The sequence below is a fragment of the Protopterus annectens genome, chromosome 6.part1 (assembly GCF_019279795.1).
Source record: "Protopterus annectens isolate FY-2018-M chromosome 6.part1, PAN1.0, whole genome shotgun sequence".
Classification (NCBI taxonomy): Eukaryota; Metazoa; Chordata; order Ceratodontiformes; family Protopteridae; genus Protopterus; species Protopterus annectens.
The window spans coordinates 516,986,303-517,005,377 of NC_056738.1; positions in this window are offsets into that span (position 1 = coordinate 516,986,303).

A 19,075-nucleotide genomic window follows, 5' to 3' on the forward strand; every position below is an offset into this window, starting at 1 on the left:
AGGCTGTGAAAAAGAACCATAGCATAATCCAGTTAAAAAGGAAAAGGTCAGTGAAAAGATGGTCTTTTGCATTGTATGGTAATGTAACAACAGATTATTAAGAAGTTGCAGTGATAAACTCTCCCATCGTCAGACAAGTATTCTGTAATTACTATGTCATAGATGGATTAATTTAACAAGAAATGTCAGGATGGCATTAAAGGGGTAGAACATGCACAGGTGGAATAATCTCATAGCAACATGTATCAGCTCATGCACTTGGCAGTTACCTCAACCTGCTGAACAGGACAAAAATACGGAGTAGATTAAGGAAGATGCTTGCAATTCTGTTAAAAGTTCATAGGATTGTTTTAGCCAGAAACAACAAATGTAATTTACAATAACTAGTTTGGAGGGAATGTACTATCTGCCTAAGGAAAATTCACTCTGTATTCTCCTTTAGGACTTGGGTGTACCTGTCATGCTCAACAGGCATGACTTCCTCAGGCTACATTTATACCTCTTTCCCATGATATCACTTATCTCTCTTCCTTCTCCATATTCCAGCTTCTGTCTGATGCTGAATGTCTTCATTAGAACTGTAATCCATCCAGGCTGCCTTGTTGTACTGAGCATGAGTAAAGGATGATAAACCTTACTTGCTCCTCTTGATGTGTATTGTGGGTATAGGTAGACATTCTCCCTGACCACTCTTGTGTACTCTGGCTGTAATTTGATAGTTGTATTGTCGGCATAGGCACCTTCTGCTTCTCTTCTCTTACTTCATTCTTCTGGCCATTTTTCCTTTCTCAAAGCTGGGTGAGTTCCTCCTTTGGTCTTCTTGTTTGCTGCTTTGGTTTTCTTTTCTTGTTTTCCGTAACATCTCATCTCAGAGTGTGTCTGTGGCACATTCTTTTCATCAGCAACCATCCATTTTAAAGACTTTCCTGATTAGGTCTTCTGTCATCCATGAGCATTTGTTTCTTGTATTTACTTGTTGAGGCATATATTTGTAGTCTAAGAACTACAGCTAGTCATAGTCAAACCTTCATCAGGCCTCTTGTTTGCCTGTTCCTGTGGACCAGTCAAAGGGACTTCTTGATTTAGTTAAAGCTTGACAAATATGTGGCTGTTAAGATCATATTCGTGGGCTGGTTAACCACACCTCCTTTTACAAGACCGGGTTGCATTATTGGTCTTTTTCCGACCTACACAAATTCAAATATTCATTTCCTGAGTTTAACGAATATCCAAACTGGAGTGAGATCAGCACTGCCGGGAAGTATAAAAGAGCCAGGACTAATATTTATACCAAGTGACTGCATGCATTCTTCTCTGTATCCTTCCAATTTTAGTATATGTGCTGCTGAAGCAAGCACATGACTCCATGCATTCTTTGCATGCTGTCCAGAGAATTCCCATATGTAACAGCAGGCCGTAGCATTATTAGGTATGTCTCTACAAATTAGTTCTAAAGGAGTCCAGAGCTTTTGCAAAAATGAAACCAGGGTAAGTAATTTGGTCAGGACCCTCCAAAAATAGGAAACTTTGTGTCAACACATCAGTTGAAATGTTATTTATCTTAATTGTTTTCTTCTTTAAGACATATTTCCAGGTAAACATAACTCAAGAAATAGGAGGGGCAGGACCTTCTCTGGATGTGTCAAGTTTACCAAAATGTTATCCACATAAAATATCTTATATGTATGACCCTTCTGCTGACAGGGAATAGTCTTCTGGGAGGTGGAGGGTATGGTCATGTAGCTTTTCAACAAATCTCTCTAGATAAAGAGTAAGTAATAAATGAGAGAATGGGCATTCCTGCCTTGTTCCTGTCTCCATATAAATAGGAGGAAATAGTTTCATCTCCATCATGATGCTAACCAGTGAGCCTGTAGTTTCATAGCCATGTCAGGCAAAAGTCTAGCTATTCTGACCTTGTTTAATACCTCAAATAAATAATTTTACTCAACCTGATTGAATACCTTCTCTGCATCCGTGGTAGCAAGCAATGAATTACTGTTTGCTCCGTCAGCATCTTCAGTCAGTAAAGCAGTTTTGATTACGTTATCAAATGTCATCCTACCAGAAACAAATCTGATTCAATGCAGGTGAGTCAAACTGTGAAGAAACTTTGGAAGTATGCTCTCTATTACTTCCATGAAAAGTTTCTAGTAATGGTTTAAAACAGAGATGGTTCTGTATGGATTTACCTGTACAGGATCCTTTTCCCTGCTTCAGAAATCATAGAAATGACTGTCTCTCTCAAAGGAATTGGGGAGAGAGATTCCATTTCCAGTACATAAGTAGCTAAATTGGTAAAATTATGTAGAAAAGTCTGGCTTAAGTATAGATTTTTAAATGAAGTCCCAGGTACATACTCTTGGTCTGTGTTGCTACTGTCCACCCAACTTTGTTGTGATTGGAGCTATCAAAGATACTGCCTCAATCTGATCCAGATGGGTTAGCTGTAGTGTAGCCAGATAATTTTGCAACACAATCTCAGCCTGGCCCTGCCCCCAAGTTTTTGAGTAAAGCTTAGTATAAAATTGAACAGTTCTAGCACACTATATGAAGATGCATGAAGTACATCAGTTACTGGGTCCCTTACACGTCACGCCAGTCTTTCTGTGAGCAGCTTCCTCAACCTTAGAGCCAAAGACTTTTCAGTGGCTAGCACAGACTTCAAGTCTTTTACCCTCTCCAACTGTACATTGCAAAAGGTCATGTATATTAGCCCTTATTTCCTGACTCCTTTGCTCAGAATCTGGGACCCGTCTGATATCCCTGTCCTTAAGCTCAAAATATGTTTCTTATACGGTCTTATCCTGTTAAAGGTGGCTATTTCAAACATTAAAGACTCCCTTAAATGCTACCTCTTCCCCTGAGAAGCATCCAAAGTTTAAATGAGCCAATTTGTGCCAAGACCCATAGACTCATAACCAATCTCTCCTGTAAAAAAATCAACAAAAGAATTAATAAATAAAAACTTTTCTTCCACTACCTGTATGTTACCTCTGTTGTGAAACCCAAGACTTTGGTTGGGGGGTGACCATACGGTAAGGTTTCTAAGCTATGAATAAGATGTCCATGCTCCTTGGTAATCAGTTCTAGGATAGGTATGAATGCAAAATGCAAAACAGATATAAATATTCACTCTTCCTACTAAGTCATTTACTCAGTAGAGGAATGCTAAATGCCAAAGGTCTAGAGTGCACCTCTTCTGTTTCAAACACCATGTTCTACTTCACATATCCCTACCCCATCCTGGAAAGCAAACCATTGCCTAATTATCTTCAAAAGATTGACCACATTTGTCCCCTCTGGAATTTATATGTATGTGATAGCAAATAAATGCCCTTCTTGTTCTTCAATGCTGGAACCAGACTGTGTGGCGATTCCTTGCTGAGAGTAGAAGTTTTACAAGTAGTTTTCCTTTTTGCCCTTAACGCCTAAGGGTAATCTTCCCTAGACTAGATTCTTATTTCCCTGCTGACACCTTTTAAAGCTGCTTTTGTAGTGTAATTAAAGGTTTATATTTCATTTCATCAAGTGGAAGAGAGAGCTATAATAAAATATGCCTTTGCAAAGACACAAAGTCCAGTGTTAGTGCTTACTTTATCCACTTAGAGAGCAAACTTGATTAACAGTTAAACTCACACAGTAAAGATAGGAGGTTGTCTCCTCTAGCAGTATTCCACAGGGTTCGGGTTTGGTCCCCTCATATTGTGCATTCATTCCCAGTAGTGAAGTAGGACATCCAGGGTCTCTGGTTGACCAGGATTGCAGATGACTGCAAGTTAGGTGTATTTATCAATTTCCCATGATATCTATATTCTCTAGTAGGCCCTAGATCAGATCACAAACTGCTTTACTAACCGTAGCCTTTAATGCCAAGAAGTAACCCCCACCCACCCACACACACACACACACACACTCACAGAGACATTCTTATCACATCACTGGTACTTCCTCAAACCAGACGTTGTTATCAGAGACTTTGCTATATGTAGACACTGAACACTCTTGTCACTGCCATGTCTCTACTGTGGTTAGGAAGTCCTTGCTATGCAGTGGATATCTGTGTCCCTCTATACTCCTCTCTTATTAGAACCAACCTTACATACTATACTTCCTTTAGAATGCACTTTATACAACTTCAAAGGGCATAAAGGTTCCTATCTAAAAAGATACCTGGTTAAAGCCACTTAAATCACTCAACAGATTGAAATCCTTTTATTTCTGTACCATGTCATGCACCCTTACTCCTCTGAAATAGACTTCTTCTGGACATCAAAAACTACGTTCCTGACTACCTTCAAAGCCAACCTCAGTGACTGGGTGGGTAACTGCAAATTCATGCCTCAAATAAATGAGAATGATCTATTTTCAGAGGAAAATAGTCTACCCTTACCATTGCAGTGGTAATGGGGCTAAGTTTCTCAGTGTCTCAACAACTGTAAAATTAGTATATAACCATTAACCTTTAACACACAGAGAACAGATGAGCTACATCCAAGGGTTATTAGGGCACTAGCCAGTATTCTAGCAGATCCCTTTACTGAGGTTTTCAACGTTTATATATAAGAATATGAAGATCCAAGGAGCTACACTCCTCTTACTTAATCATCAGTGACAGGGAAAGCCATGGACACAGTCGTGAGGCAAAAGTTGGTTATTTTCCTAAAGAAAAACAGCCTGTAAAACAACAACCAATGTGGATTTGTGACCAGAAGGAGCTGTCAGGCAAACCATATCAAGATTTATGACTGGGATGCAAGAGAAATTGACAGGGGACTACTGGTAGATTCAGCCCCACACAAAGGGCTGCTAGGAAACCTGGTGAGATTGGAGGTATGACTGAGACTAAGTAAATGGATAGTTGCATGGTGCTTGAGCCAGTACTATTCACTGTGTTCATGTCAGACATGTCTGTGGGAACGGAGAAGAGACTGATGACACAGTTAAGGGTAGTAGTATGGTGGGGTTGGAGAATGAGGAAGGAATGGTTTGGAAATGTTGACCAAATAGGCTGAAAGTAGCAGTTTGTGGTTCACTACAGACAAATATAACTTACTCTACTTGGGCCAAGGCATTCCTGATCTGAACAATCAGGCAGAGGAGAGGAACTGTTAAGAAGAGGGTGGTAAAATAATTTGAAAGCATTGCTCACACCTAGCCTGGAACACCACCAGCAGTGTTTTAGGTGAGATGCATCATTTAGCAGACTTCTGAGGTGTCTCTAATACAGAAGCAAAGAGGTAATGCTTTTATTCTACAGGACCCTTTTCAGACTATATCTTGAGTATTGTGTGGAATTATACATGGCATACAAGGTGAGAGATATCCAGTTGTTGGAATAAGTCCAGAGAAACTCCAGTTATTGGTATAAGTCCAGAGAAAAGCCACCAGAAAGGTACCTGGGGTGAAAAGGGAGGATTACTAGAGAATAGAGGAAGTAAAACTCTTCTCACAAGAGACCAAGAGAAAGAAGTCATGCAATGTGTGCAGAAGATCATATCAGGTGGATGTGAAAGATTAGCAGGAAAGACAGAGAGGGAAGGCAGGCACAAGCAAGATCTGATTGGTGCCAACTGCTCTTTGGATCTGCAAAAGTATTTAATTCCATGGGCTCACAGTTCAGTCCACCAGAACAGGTCATACAGATGGAATCCAAAGAGACTTTCAAGAAGTAGTGTGAGAGAAGGAAAAGTCCGGAAAGGAGGAGTGGTTAAATCTAGGATGCACTTAAAAGGCAAACTAGATAGGCTTACTGTCTTCCCTTGCAGTTAACTAACAAAAGATATATAAGGTAATGTAAAGGTACAAACCTGACCAGGACAGCGGTATCTAGAGGAGATATAGGTGAACTGCATTCTTGCTTCAATTTTGCATACATACTGAAAAAGAAAAGTGCTGGTCACTTGGTGGGAATTTAATAACAAAATCGGATAGTGACTGTTTTGCCATTATTGCCACTTACATTTATGTAGTCCTTCATCATTGTATAATCACTTGCAGTTGAAGAGTTCTGAAAGACAAAAATAGTGTTCATATTTATTAGAATATTTTAAGGTAGCAGAAACAAATCAGATGCAAGTGTAAACTTTTCTGTAACTTCCATTTATTTGTTGTTTAATCAGTGAACATTATCAAATGTGTCTGCAGGCTGTTTAAATAAAAATAAAAACAAAACTTATGAATAATTGTACACGTGATATTGACAAATTAAGAAAAAGTCCTAAGCAAAAATGCTTTCACATCTTATGTAAAAATCTCAAAAGGCTTATTCCCTGTACTAGAATGAGAGAAGGAAGTTGTTCTTTTTGGGCAAGAACTTCTTCTTTCGACTTGTTGCCACATCGGATCACCTGTCCCTTCATGATTGGCAGTGGAGTTTTACAGTGTCGAGTTGCCAGCCCGGTGCCCAACCTTCCACAGAAGACACACACACACGCACATGCACTCATGCCTAGGGCCAATTTATAGTATCCAATCCACCTACAGCATGTGTTTGGGATGTGGGATGAAACCGGAGCACACGGAGGAAACCCACGTGACCACAGGGAGGACATGCGGACTCCACACAGAAGGCACCCCAGCCGAGGATCGAACCGGGGAACTGCTTGCTGTGAGGCAGCAACGCTAACCACTGCACTACCACAGCCGCCCCTCTTTTTGGGCAAGAACGATGACTGAAAAACAAAGGCGCTTGCGATTTTGAGATGATGTCTATGGATTTCTAGATGCTTCCATCACTGGAAGAGGACTGCATCAAGATGAGTAGCTATCTTGCCAGTGCACAGGTTGCATTTCCATCTTAGGTGCCACTGATCAGATGGATTTCTCAGGAAAATAGGGGTTCTAGCACACAAATGATAGTTCTGACCTGGAGCAGAGGAAGGCTGAGCACTTTAGAAAGCCTGACCTGATGGGAACATGTAGTTTGCAGCCAAACCTTCATGTTCTGTATTTCTGAAGACAGTACAGATAGATAATGCTGACTACAGAAACTTCCCAGGAACTGGACTGAATTATCCTTTCCCATCTCCCTCTGCTACAATACCAAGGCCTTGCAGAGTAAAAGTAATTTCAGGACAGGGATTGTTGTGCTGTAATTTAAATAAGAAAGAAACGAGCAAAGCAAATACAGAAGTGATAATACAACAAGGAAACCATGCATTTGAGGGTCAAGGAAAGGACAAATCCAGAATAAAAAAACTTCTCAAGAGCATAAAATACTGAGCTAATTAAACTAAGGTTGAGAAATGAAACAGAATATTTAAGCTAGCTATAAAATTTGAAAACAAAAATAAGCAGCTGAATTACTAGGAAAAAGTGCAGTTGAGGTTGGTAAAAAAATCAATGTAATGGCACACTACTTAAGGATGCTGCCTTGCAGGTAAAGGGACTAGGGCACTTCCTGTGACTGTGTTAGCTTTTTATGGGTACTTTAATTTCTACCCCATTTCTGAAAAAACTTGTTGATGGACAGGAACAAACTAGTTTAAAATTATTTTATTTATTTTATTTTACGTTTGTTAACCGGGTAGTGTCCAACCGGGCCATGGAGCCCATTTTCAGTGGAGACCTGGGGAGAAAGCTCCACACACAATAGCATTGTCCAATAATAGTACAGAATCATAAAAGTCATCAAAACAGAGTCATAAAAACAAAAATTACATACATATAATACACTTAATACAAACAAATTATACATGCATGTTCAAGAAGACCAGAGATAAAATTAGTCACAGATTATGCTGCAAATGGCATTGTAGATAGTGAATATACACAAGTGAAATTCATTGACAGAGAATCATTTATGGTGACATCAGTTATAGCGCATTTAAAGTATACATTGTTTACAACATGGCTACAAATTCCAAAATGGGCTAGAGCCAGAGTTAAAGTTTTTTTGAGAGGGGAATAGAGAAAAGTAATTAGGGAGGGAGGACTGATTATCCAGGAGAACAGCAAGAGCAGATCCAGCTGGTCTGGAGATGTTCTCTAGTTTTTACTTTAAAGGAAGAGTAGTTTGGAGTATTTTGAATGTGATAGGGGAGAGCACTCCAGGCCTTAGCTATTTTATTAGAATAGAGGCAATCGCCATGGGAGTTGTGCGACTGGGTTATTTTTAGCAACAGTCGATCTGAAGAGCTAAGGGACCTTGTATTGACCTGAAGTTGAACTAGGGAGGAAAGTGTAGGGCATTGGTTGGGACTGTGAATGATTTAGTATGTAAAGGTAATATGGTTTAGTGTTAACAGGTTGGGAAGCTCAAGCCAATTGAGTTGTTGGAGAGCAGAGCAGTGATGAGATTTATGGGGATGACTGCTGGCAAATTGTGCAATTTTATTATAGCAGGATAATAGGTTGTTTAGGTTGGTTTTGCGTATGTTTGCAAATATGTGTGAGCAGTAGAGTAGGGTAGATAAAAGTTGGGATCTAGCAGTGGTTAGTCTGGCTTGGTCTGTCAGGAATGGTTTTGCATGGTAGAGAGAATCAAGTCTGGCATGGACTTTTTTGATTGCTAGGGAAGTGTGAATTAATTTAAGCCTGTCACCTATAGGTACACCTAGGAGTTTGATATGGTTTGTGGGTTCGATTTTGGTTCCATTGGTGGAATGAATAATGAGGGATGGAGAGTGGTTACTGGATGGTGTATTGGTGAAAATCATTAGTTTAGTCTTATTAGCGTTTAGAATGAGCTGGTGGTTGGATAGGTAGGTTTCTATTTCCTGAAATGATTTTTGAGTCTTATCTTGAAGTTCTCAGAGAGTTTGGACAGAGGTTTGGGGCAGAGCAGATAAGGGATGCATTGTCTGCATATTATACGATTGTAGCAAGTTGGGTTGCTGAGTTTATACTATTAGTAAATAGGATAAAAAGGAGGGGGCTGAGTATGGACCCTTGGGCTACACCAGTGGAGAGAGCTTTTTCTCCTACTTGGTGGCCTTTTTACAGTCATATAGGTAGTTCTGAAGCCATGTAAGTGCTGATGAACTGAGATGGTAAGTGGCAAGTTTGCTTAGAAGAAGTTACAGACTATGTCCTTTGACATCTCTAGGAAGATTGCTGAGACTAGGAGACCATTGTTCATGAGGTGCTGAATGGTGTCAGTAAATGATATTAAGGCTGTGTAAGTGCTATGCTTTGGTCTAAAGCCATGCTGGGAGTGGGATAGTAGGTTGTTGTTGAGGACGTGATTTTGAAGTTTTTGGTGAATACATTTCTCTAGGATTTTAGCTGTGGGTGGGAGGATGGCAATGGGACGATAGTTTGTTATTTCTCTGGAGGAAACGCCCTTGTGGAGGGGGATGATATGTGCAATTTTCCAGAGGTGAGATGCATGTTGTTCAGAGAGAGAGTGATTGATAAGGATATATATTTATTTATTTATTGACATTTGCTGACCGGGAAAATCTACTGGGCTTGGGACCCATTTTCACTGGAGGCCCGGGAATAGAAGCTCCAAGTTACATGAAAATCATTACATGAATTTGTAAGGAAACAATTACTTACAAAGCAAGTGAAATAATATAGAAAACTATCTAAACAGCAGACGTTATAAAAAAGGCACAATACAGTAACACAAATATTTAACAATGAAGCTCAAATTAAACAGTTAGAAATATTTAACAATACAGCTCAATATTTTTTTTGGGGGGTGGGAAAAAGGAAAGGTAAGTGTAGTGGGAGGGTAGAATTAGGGAGTTAAAGGTAGGATATATACAGTTAGAATCTTATAGCTAAGTGGTAGGAGCATGTAGATTACAGGTGGTATGTATTTTATGGTAGTATTAAAAGTAGAAAGTAACAGAAGAGAAAATGTGTTAAGATAGTTGTACAGATATATGGAATAGGATAATAAAGATTAGGGATAACATATGCTATAACAGTATGACATATACACAAGTATATTTGCTATGTGAAACAGTTTTGCTAGGTTAAGGAGGCTGTGAATATGTGTTGCATGTGCAGCTGGGGTTATCAGTGAGATGCTGTTTTAGTTAAATTTTAAAGGAGATTATGTTGTCTAATTCTGTAACTGATGATGGGAGGGCATTCCACAGCTTAGTTATGGAATGGGAATAGAGGCAGCTACCTGCTCTTTTACTAAATTTTGATACTTTAAGTAGGTGTTTGTTGTTGGAGCATAGATTTTTGGATGGGATGTAAGGTTCAGTAATATTTTTCAGGGAAGGGCAAAACCCGGGTTTATAAATGAGTTTATGGGCAAAGGTAAGTTCTGTGTATTGTAGGTAATGTGCAAATTCTAACCAGTTTAGTTCTCTAGTAGCCTGGCAATGGTGGGTGCTATTTGTTCGGGTTGATGCAAATTTTGCAGTCTTATAATAGCACGAATGCAGTTTGTGTTGCAAAGAGTTGTGGAGATTGGTGAAGATAAGAGACCCATAGAGTAAGGTTGGAAGGAGAAGACTTTTTGAAACTTTTATTTGGATGGATTTGTCTAAGTATTGTATTGTATTGTAGATATAGGATAGGCGATGGAGCAGCAATATTTAAGAATTTGTTGGGGAGTTGGTCTGCAGCTAGGCAGCATGTTTTAAGTTTGCTGAGGAGCTTTTTTATATAGGAAGTTTGGACAGGTTTGAAGGAGAAGGAGTTAGTGGTGCTAGAGGTGGGGGGGAACTGAGAGAGCTAGATTTTGGTGGTCATCTAGGAGGGATGTGATTGAGTTAATAAAGTGGGAGTTGAATTGGGATGCTATGGATTCGGAGGTATTGGATGTGGAAGGGTTGGGGTGGAGGTTTTACCTGGGTTAAGGAGGTAGTTAATAGATTGTTAGAATTTGCGAGGGTTGTGAAGGTATCTTACTTGAGAGGTTTGGAAGTAGTATTTTTTGTCATTTTTTTTAAATATTTCTTTGTTTGGCTCTTTAACTGCTTATATGAGGTGAGATCATTTTTGTTTTTCGTGGATTGGTATAGGGCCTTAGCTGTATCTCTTTGTTTGATAAGAAGTTTAGTGTCATGGGAAAGCCAAGGTGGTGGTTTGGATTTGATATGTATTTTTCTTATGGGGGCCAGACTATTTAGTAGGTCAAGGAATTTGTTACTAAAAAATTCAACTGCAAGGTCCAGGTTGAGGCTTTTTAGTGGTGACCAATCGCATTGCTTTAGCAGTAGGTTGAAAGTATTGGGGGAAAAAATTTCTTATAGTGGGTGTATATGAAGGGAGAAATAGATTGGGTTTGAATTCTTTTTCTTAGTAGATAGGTGGGGTATGATCACTAAGGCTGATTGGAAGGCAGCCTGTAGGTTAGGTTTTTGGTCAATATCCAATCAAGCAGGAGTTCTTTTTGAGTGTGTTTGTCGGTACAGGTGGGACAGTTAATAATTTGGGTATAGTTGTATAGATAAAGTTAGTAGGGCAGTTGGAAGAGCAGGCAAGCCAGTCAAGATTAAAATCACCTAGGATGATAGTTTCTGGACTGAAAGTGTGGAGGACCAGGAGAGGAGATGTTCAGTGTTGGAAAGGTCCTTTCCTGGGGGAGGTAAACTGCTATGACAATCATGGCTTTGTGTGAGTCAGTATGTAGACATGAAATGAGTATTTCCGCGTTGGAGATGTCTGGTGGGATTGTATTTAGTTTTTCTACTTTAAGAGAGTGTTTGAACATTACAGCTAGACCACCACCTCTTTTGTTTAGTCTATCTTGCCTTATTATGTTATGTTAAAATGTCTATACATACTGCATTTATTGTTACTGATTATAGCCCAGGGTTTGTCTTGAATGGGTCTGTGAAGGAATGGTTTATTTGTGCAGTTAAATAACTTCAGAGTTAAATGGAGTGAATAAATGAAGATATGCCTTAGCCAGTGATGCATTCAGAGTTATTCTCTTAACATTTATTAGTTTAGTGAAAGATTTGTGCAGACAATGAGGTATAGTGCTTGAGCAGAATGTTTGCAATGATCAGCTTTCAGCAGTGGAGAACTAGTGAGTTTTGTGACCACATCCCAACTTTTTTCATTGACTAAGTTGGTCTTTCTACGTAGAGCAAGTGACCTTTTTTTGACCTGCAGACCATTAACACCACAAGCCATACCTCTCAACTCTCCAGAAATTTATAGACTGTCTAGATTTTTGCCTCATATTTTTTAGTCTGTTCCTCTTAAAATTTGTGCTTTTCCTGACAAATCATTAATAAGCTTAAAGTTACTAAGTAATGATAGGGACTTGAGTTTCAGATTTCATATCCTAAAGAAAAGTTTCAGATTTCATATCCTAAAGAAAATGCTTACTAAAGCAAAGCCTGTCATTCTGTCACTTTTCAAAGTTTATAAAAACAATATTTAAAATCTGTCCCTCATTTTGGGCCTCTGTACTCCCATTATTTTTGGCTTTGTCCAGAATTCTTGCTCTAAGAGGTTGAGAGGTGGTCAGTATGTCAATATGTATCTTTCATATCTTTTGTACACTGGCAGTATATGAAATTTGAGCAAAGGGGAACTTTCACAATTTAACATTCAGCGTGTAGTAAATTTAAGGTTATTTTAGTGGTTTAGTCTAAGAATATAGCAACATTTAAGTACTCTATAAGAATGAAAAAAATCATTTAACAAATATAATGAACTATTAGAACAAACAAATGTACAAAGGTTGTAAAACACAGGGATAACAATCAGAAATAACTTCTTAAATGGTTACATTTATATAGCTTTAAAACTGAAATTCTTTTTACAGATCACACTGTAAAACTGGAAAAATGGTTTTCCTACATGTTGAGATGTAACTCAGGGAACAATAGATGTGAAATTGTTCGATCTCGCCGTTTGTTCTTACACACGGGTTCGGAGCCGATCCTCTGCTCCAAGTCGGCCACATTACCAGCTCCGCATCTTCGAGAAAGCTCGAGGCACAGTTATATCCCATGATCCTCCTGTGCTAACCCTCAGATCTAGTTTGCCGCTAGCAGCAGATCGCATCGTGAGAGGCTCGGGCCAGTATTTTTTCATTCTATTATACTATTCCTTTTTGAAGTTTGTAGTTTTAAAAGTAGTTAAAAAGTAGATTATTAGTGTAAAGTGTGATAGTTTATTAGAGAGTGTGCTTTTCATATAGCTAAGTAGTTTAAATAGTTTAGTGTTTTACTTCAGTTAAGGCCTTGTTGTAATTCTGTCAGGACTGACAGTAGGGTTTAAATTGTTATTTTTCTGCCTTAACTTATTCTTCCCTTTTTATATATATATATATATATATATATATATATATATATATATATATATATATAGAGAGAGAGAGAGTATTATTCATATATTTAGAAGTGTTATAGTGTGTTATTATATATACATATATACATATAAGTGTGTTGTTAGTATTTTGTTTACTAGGTATCTTAGATAGTATATCTGAAAAAGCTAAGTCGGGCTTTAAAAGGTGTCAGTGTGGACAAAAGATGTCCATAACTGATAACCATTCTTCCTGCATCTACTGTCTTGGCCCTCTCCACTTGCAGGAAGACTGTTCCATCTGTCATTCCTTCAGTGGGAGGGTCATGCTAGAAAGGCGCAGGAAGTTGGTGGACAGAGGTTTATTAAAACCCAATTTTCAGGAGGCCCTGGATAAGACTGAACAAGTGTCCAAGTCTTCGAAGGGGTCCAAGTCTTCAAGAGTGTCGGAGCCTAAGTCCTCGGCTCCGTGCACCTCTTTTCAGATTCGGACGCCGGCTCCAAAGACCTCGGGTCTGGTGTCGAATGTTTGTCTCTGATTGAGACTCAGGTATTGGAGCCGGTATCGGAGGTACCACCACCTTCAATCCTTCGCTCGGTGACGGCTTCGGCCCCTTTGACCCATTCTTCGAGGCCGATTTCCGACTCCGATGTGGACCGAGTGGTACAGAAGCTAATGGAGAACTCGGCTCTGTCCAAACTAATCGAGGTTTCATCCCAATTGGTTTCGAAACTCGAGGCTCTTCCCACCCCCGAGACAAATCCTCCTCCGAGACCTGTCGAGTCGTCGGAGCAAGGAATCGAAGAGCCGATGATTGTAGGGCCCTCGGTGCCGAAGCCTCCAGTAGCGCTATCGGCACCGTTGACCTCGACACCTTCGGAACTAGCCCAGGGGTCTCGGAGCTGACAATCTTTCCTAGGTTCCGGGGCAGACAGTCGAACCGAACTTTCGGTTCCAACTCTCCCCCTCGGGACCTCGGCTCAGATCAGCTCGGATCTGTCCTCAGGGTCGGAGCCCATGGTCCCTGTTCCGGGGAAACTACCGGCTTCTTCAGAATTGATGGGGTCCTCGGGCCGGGGCACCGGTGCCTTCGACATCATGAGGAAGGTCTTGTCTGAGCAGACACATACTTCATCGGCATCTTCTTCTCCTCCCCCAAAGGGTCCACGTTCTGCTTCTGTACCTTCTGTTCCTACCAAGCATCGAGACCCAATGCCTCAGCCAGCCCCAGAGGGCACCCCTGGTTCCTCGGATGCCTCCCCAGATGCTCCCTCTGAGGATGTACCGAGGAAAAGATTGTGCAAGAGGAGGCACATTGATTCCCCACAGGAATCACTGACATCTGATACCGATTTGGGTGAAGCAGAAGGGTCCCCACGGTCCCCCTCTGAAGATGTCTCTTTTGCTGACATTTTGGAAATCTTGAAACAGAGGGGAGACTGGCAGACTCTTGCACCTTCTGTAGACGAATCGGTGTTGCTGAAGGCATTTGGGGCTCAACCTTCTACCTCCTGGGTGACCCCTTCCTTTGACGAGTTCATGGACCTGATAGCGCGAAGGGCGTCGGAGACACCTGATACATTGGAACCGGTTCGCCGCAGACCCAACAAGTATATCACGGCCCCTCAAGACAAAAGCTTTCTGATTAAAGGAGTGCCAGTGGATACTATGGTGGTGGCGGCAGCCACTAAGAAGGAAATGTCCAAATCATCTTCCTCTGTTCATCCTCCTAATAAGGATTCTAGGACGATGGACAGGTATGGGAAGCGCGTGTTTAGTTCTGCGACTTTTTCCATGCGATCGCTGAACTACCTTACGCATTTCACGTGTCTACAGAGAGATCTCCTCAAGGAACTGGGAGATGCTCTCCAGGGCAATACAGATGCTGCTGTCTCAGAGAAAGTGACAGCACACCTTAACACCCTCAATTCCATAGTTAACTCGTCCATGAGGCTCATTTCATATGCAGCTGAAGGCTCGAGTAGGGTGGCAGCCTCAGCAATTGCTCTAAGGAGACAATCCTGGCTGCGCCTATGCTCCTTTGTGGAAGCCTTCAAGTCTTCCTTTGTTAACGCCCCTTTTGATGGTGCCTCACTGTTTGGTCCCAAAGTAAAGGAGACTCTCACTAGGTGCGAGCAAGAAGGAAAGACCATGTCTGCCGTAGGGGTCCGTTTTTCCGCCCCATCTAGACCATACCTCAAATGGCAAAGAGGCAGAAAAATGTGGTTCCGAAAGACTCAGGGATCCTTTCAGCCCACACAGAGTGATGCCCCCTCCAGAGGCAGAGGAGGGGGAAGAAATGGAAGACGCTGCCCAGGTGGCAGAGGGGGTCCGCAGAATCAGGGCGACAGAAATACGTTCTCTGGGAAGCCCTTTCAGCACTCCTGAGTGCATGCCCGGCTGTCCTACTCTGGAGGCAGTCAGGGGTCGTTTGGCTTTATTCCCAGTGGCCTGGCTAAATCTTACATCGGATTCCTGGGTAAAAAGCATAGTTACCAGAGGCTACAATATTCCATTTATAAAAATTCCATCTGCCCCCAAAAAGCTCCCAGATGTTCCACCCAGTCTGTGAGACCAGGCAGCCGTAGAAATAAAAAGGCTGCTCGAAAACAGAGTCATCCAATCAGTCCCAATGGACCAGAAAGGATCCAGAACTTACTCAAGGTTCTTTTTAGTTCCAAAGAAAACAGGGGACTGGAGGCCAATTTTGGACCTCAGCAGACTCAACACTTTCGTGAAAAAGGAAAAGTTCCGGATGGTCACGCTACAGTCGATCCTTCCTTTCCTACAGGACAGCGACTGGATGTGCTCTATAGATCTCAAAGATGCGTACTACCATATCAAGATGGCCAGAGCGTTAAGAGATCACCTGCGCTTCCGGCTGGGAGCCAGTCACTTCCAGTTTCGTGCTCTGCCCTTTGGCCTCACCTCAGCCCCCAGGGTGTTCACCAAATGCATGGTAGTAGTAGCGTCTGACTTGAGACAAATGGAATTCTGAGTGTTTCCTTACCTAGGCGACTGGCTCCTGTCCGCCACCACCGAGTATCGTCTTGTGCAAGCCAGGGATTACACCATCAGCCTTTGCTCCTCTCTGGGCATAACAGTCAGTTTTGGAAAATCTGTCTTATCTCCCTCACAGCGTATCTCATTTATAGGGGCAGAGTTAGACACTTCCCGGGCTCGAATCAATCTCCCTCCATTAAGAGTATCAGCCCTCAGAAATCAAATTTCTATCCTTCTTTAGAGCAGGAGAGTCCCTGCTCAGCAAATCTTGAGAGTGCTAGGAATGATGGCAGCCGCTCTTATCGTAGTCCCCCTAGGCAGGATGCATATGAGGATTCTTCAATGGATGCTATTCGCTCAGTGGTCTTACCGACAGCTTCCATTATCTCACGAGATCTTAATCACGAACTCCTGCAAACGGGATCTCCTATGGTGGATGCACAGTCAGGACCTAACAGCAGGCCGACTGTTTGTGTTGCCCAGTCCTATAGCTACTTTAACCACGGACGCTTCCCTGATAGGGTGGGGGGGACTTTTTCAGGGGAGAACAGTCCAAGGTCAATGGTCCAACTTGGAGTACAACCTGCACATCAATGTCCCAGAGCTGAGGGCAGTGTTTCTAGCATTGCAACACTTTCACAAGTCCTTACCTCTGGGAACAGTGACAGTTCAGACAGACAACACGTCAGCAGTCTGGTACATAAACAAACAGGGAGGAACCAGGTCTTATCCATTGTGCAGAGAGGCCCTCAGGATTTGGCAATGGGCTGTGTCTACCGGAGCTTTCTGATAGCAACGCACATCCCGGGGACATCCAACGTCATTGCGGACAAGTTGAGCAGAGCCATCCTGTTGCCCCACGAGTGGTCCCTCAAATCTCAAGTAGCATAAAAGATTTTCCGCAGATGGGGTTGCTGCGACCTATTTGCATCCCCATTGAATGCCAAATGCAGAAGCTACTTTGCCCTACTACCCCCTCCGCGGGGTGTCCCCAGGGACGCACTGGTGCACGGTTGGCCCCCGGGTCTCCCTTACTCTTTTCCCCCTGTCCCGCTAATTCCCAAATTCCTGCAGAAAGCCAAACATCTGGAAAGGACCATAATTCTGATAGCCCCATTCTGGCCTCGACAAATCTGGTTCCCCTTTCTCCAAACTCATCAGGTGGAGGAACCGTGGATTCTGGACCAAGTGTCAGATCTGTTGACGCACTCATCGGGAGTTCTTCACACATCTCTCAAGTTCCTCAAACTGACAGCTTGGCTGCTCCGCTTCCCATCTTAGCCAGGTCAGATTTACTGTCCCTTGCAGTACAACACATAATTGTATCTTCCCACAAGCCATCCACAAGGAAGCTATACAACAGCAAATGGAAACGTTTTGCATACTGGGCCTTGCAGCAGGGTATAGATCTGTCAGGGGCTCCAGTACACAAGATATTAGAGTTTCTTTCGACGCTTTTTCATGAAGGAGCATCGACTTCCACGATAAGGGTACAACTTGCGGCTATATCTAATTTTCATGTTGGTCAGGGAGATAAGTTCCCTCATGTCCCACAGACTTTGCAAAGCCTTTATGAAAGGTACCTTTCACCTCCGTCCCCCCTTTCGTAATACAGTGGCCCCATGGAGTCTTAACCTGATGTTATCATGGCTCGTGCTGCCCCCATTCGAACCAGCCGCCACAACCCTTCTTAAATTTTTATCGTGGAAGACACTTTTTCTGGTTGCCATCACTTCCGCCCGGAGGGTTTCAGAGTTGCAAGCATTGTCTGTCCGGCCCCCATATGTGATTTTTCATCCAGATAGGGTAAAATTGCACACCAATCCATCCTTCCTTCCAAAGATTTGTTCGGTCCAAAATATTAATCAATCGATTGAACTACCCACCTTCTTCAAAAATCACTCCAATAAGTTGGAATGCATGCTGCACAAATTAGACGTCCACAGGCAGCTGAGATTTTACTTAGGATGAAGAAATACAGAAAGTCAGACCAACTGTTTGTATCATATGCTGACCAAAGGAAGGGAAAGGCGGTAACAAAAGTTACTTTATCCAAATGGTTCTCAGACTGTATAAATTTCGTATATTCAGAATCAAAGCAACAACTCCCCTTTAACCCCAAGGCTCATTCTACGAGGGCGATTGCTACTTCTTTAGCCCATGCCGCCCACTTGCCATTAGATACCATTTGTGCGGCGGCAACTTGGGCGAAATCACATACATTTATCGCTCACTACAAATTAGATAAAAACTCCAGAGACAGGGCGACGTTTGGTTCCACTGTTCTCAGGAATGATCTCCCGTGAGCCACCCAGGGTAAAGGAGCTAGGGACGCTACCCATGTGTAAGAACAAACGGCGAGATCGAACAATTTCACATAAAGAAGTTATGTTCTTGCCATAACGTTCCAAGTGAATTGTTCATCTTGCCTTTGTTCTTACATTCCCCCCCTCCATCCCCCGTCCTGCGTTCTGGAAGAACGGGTAAGACTGCATTCGGGTTCAGTCTTCTCTAGATATTGTTATTCTTGAGCTTCCTAGTCTACATCAGGGATGGCATCTTTTCTCTTCTATTGATGACAGAGTATCAGACAGTGTGGTTGTGTTTTTTCTATGCGCTTAGGGCGCAGTAACTAGTGGGCTCCAGCTCCTGAGTCGAGGCCTAAGGCTTCGAAACCTCCTTCTACATCGGCCGATGAGTCTCAGACTGCAGCTTCTGTGGTTTCCTCGGCTCCGGCTGGAGCCGAGGTATTGGAAATTCCTGTGTCGGCTCCGACTAGACCTTCGGAGCCGACATCTAGAAAGAGGTCCAGGTCACCGTCCCTTGGCTCCGTTCATTCGGCTCCAGCATCTCCCTTGCTGTCTGAACGGAGCCATAGATCTCACTCCTCTA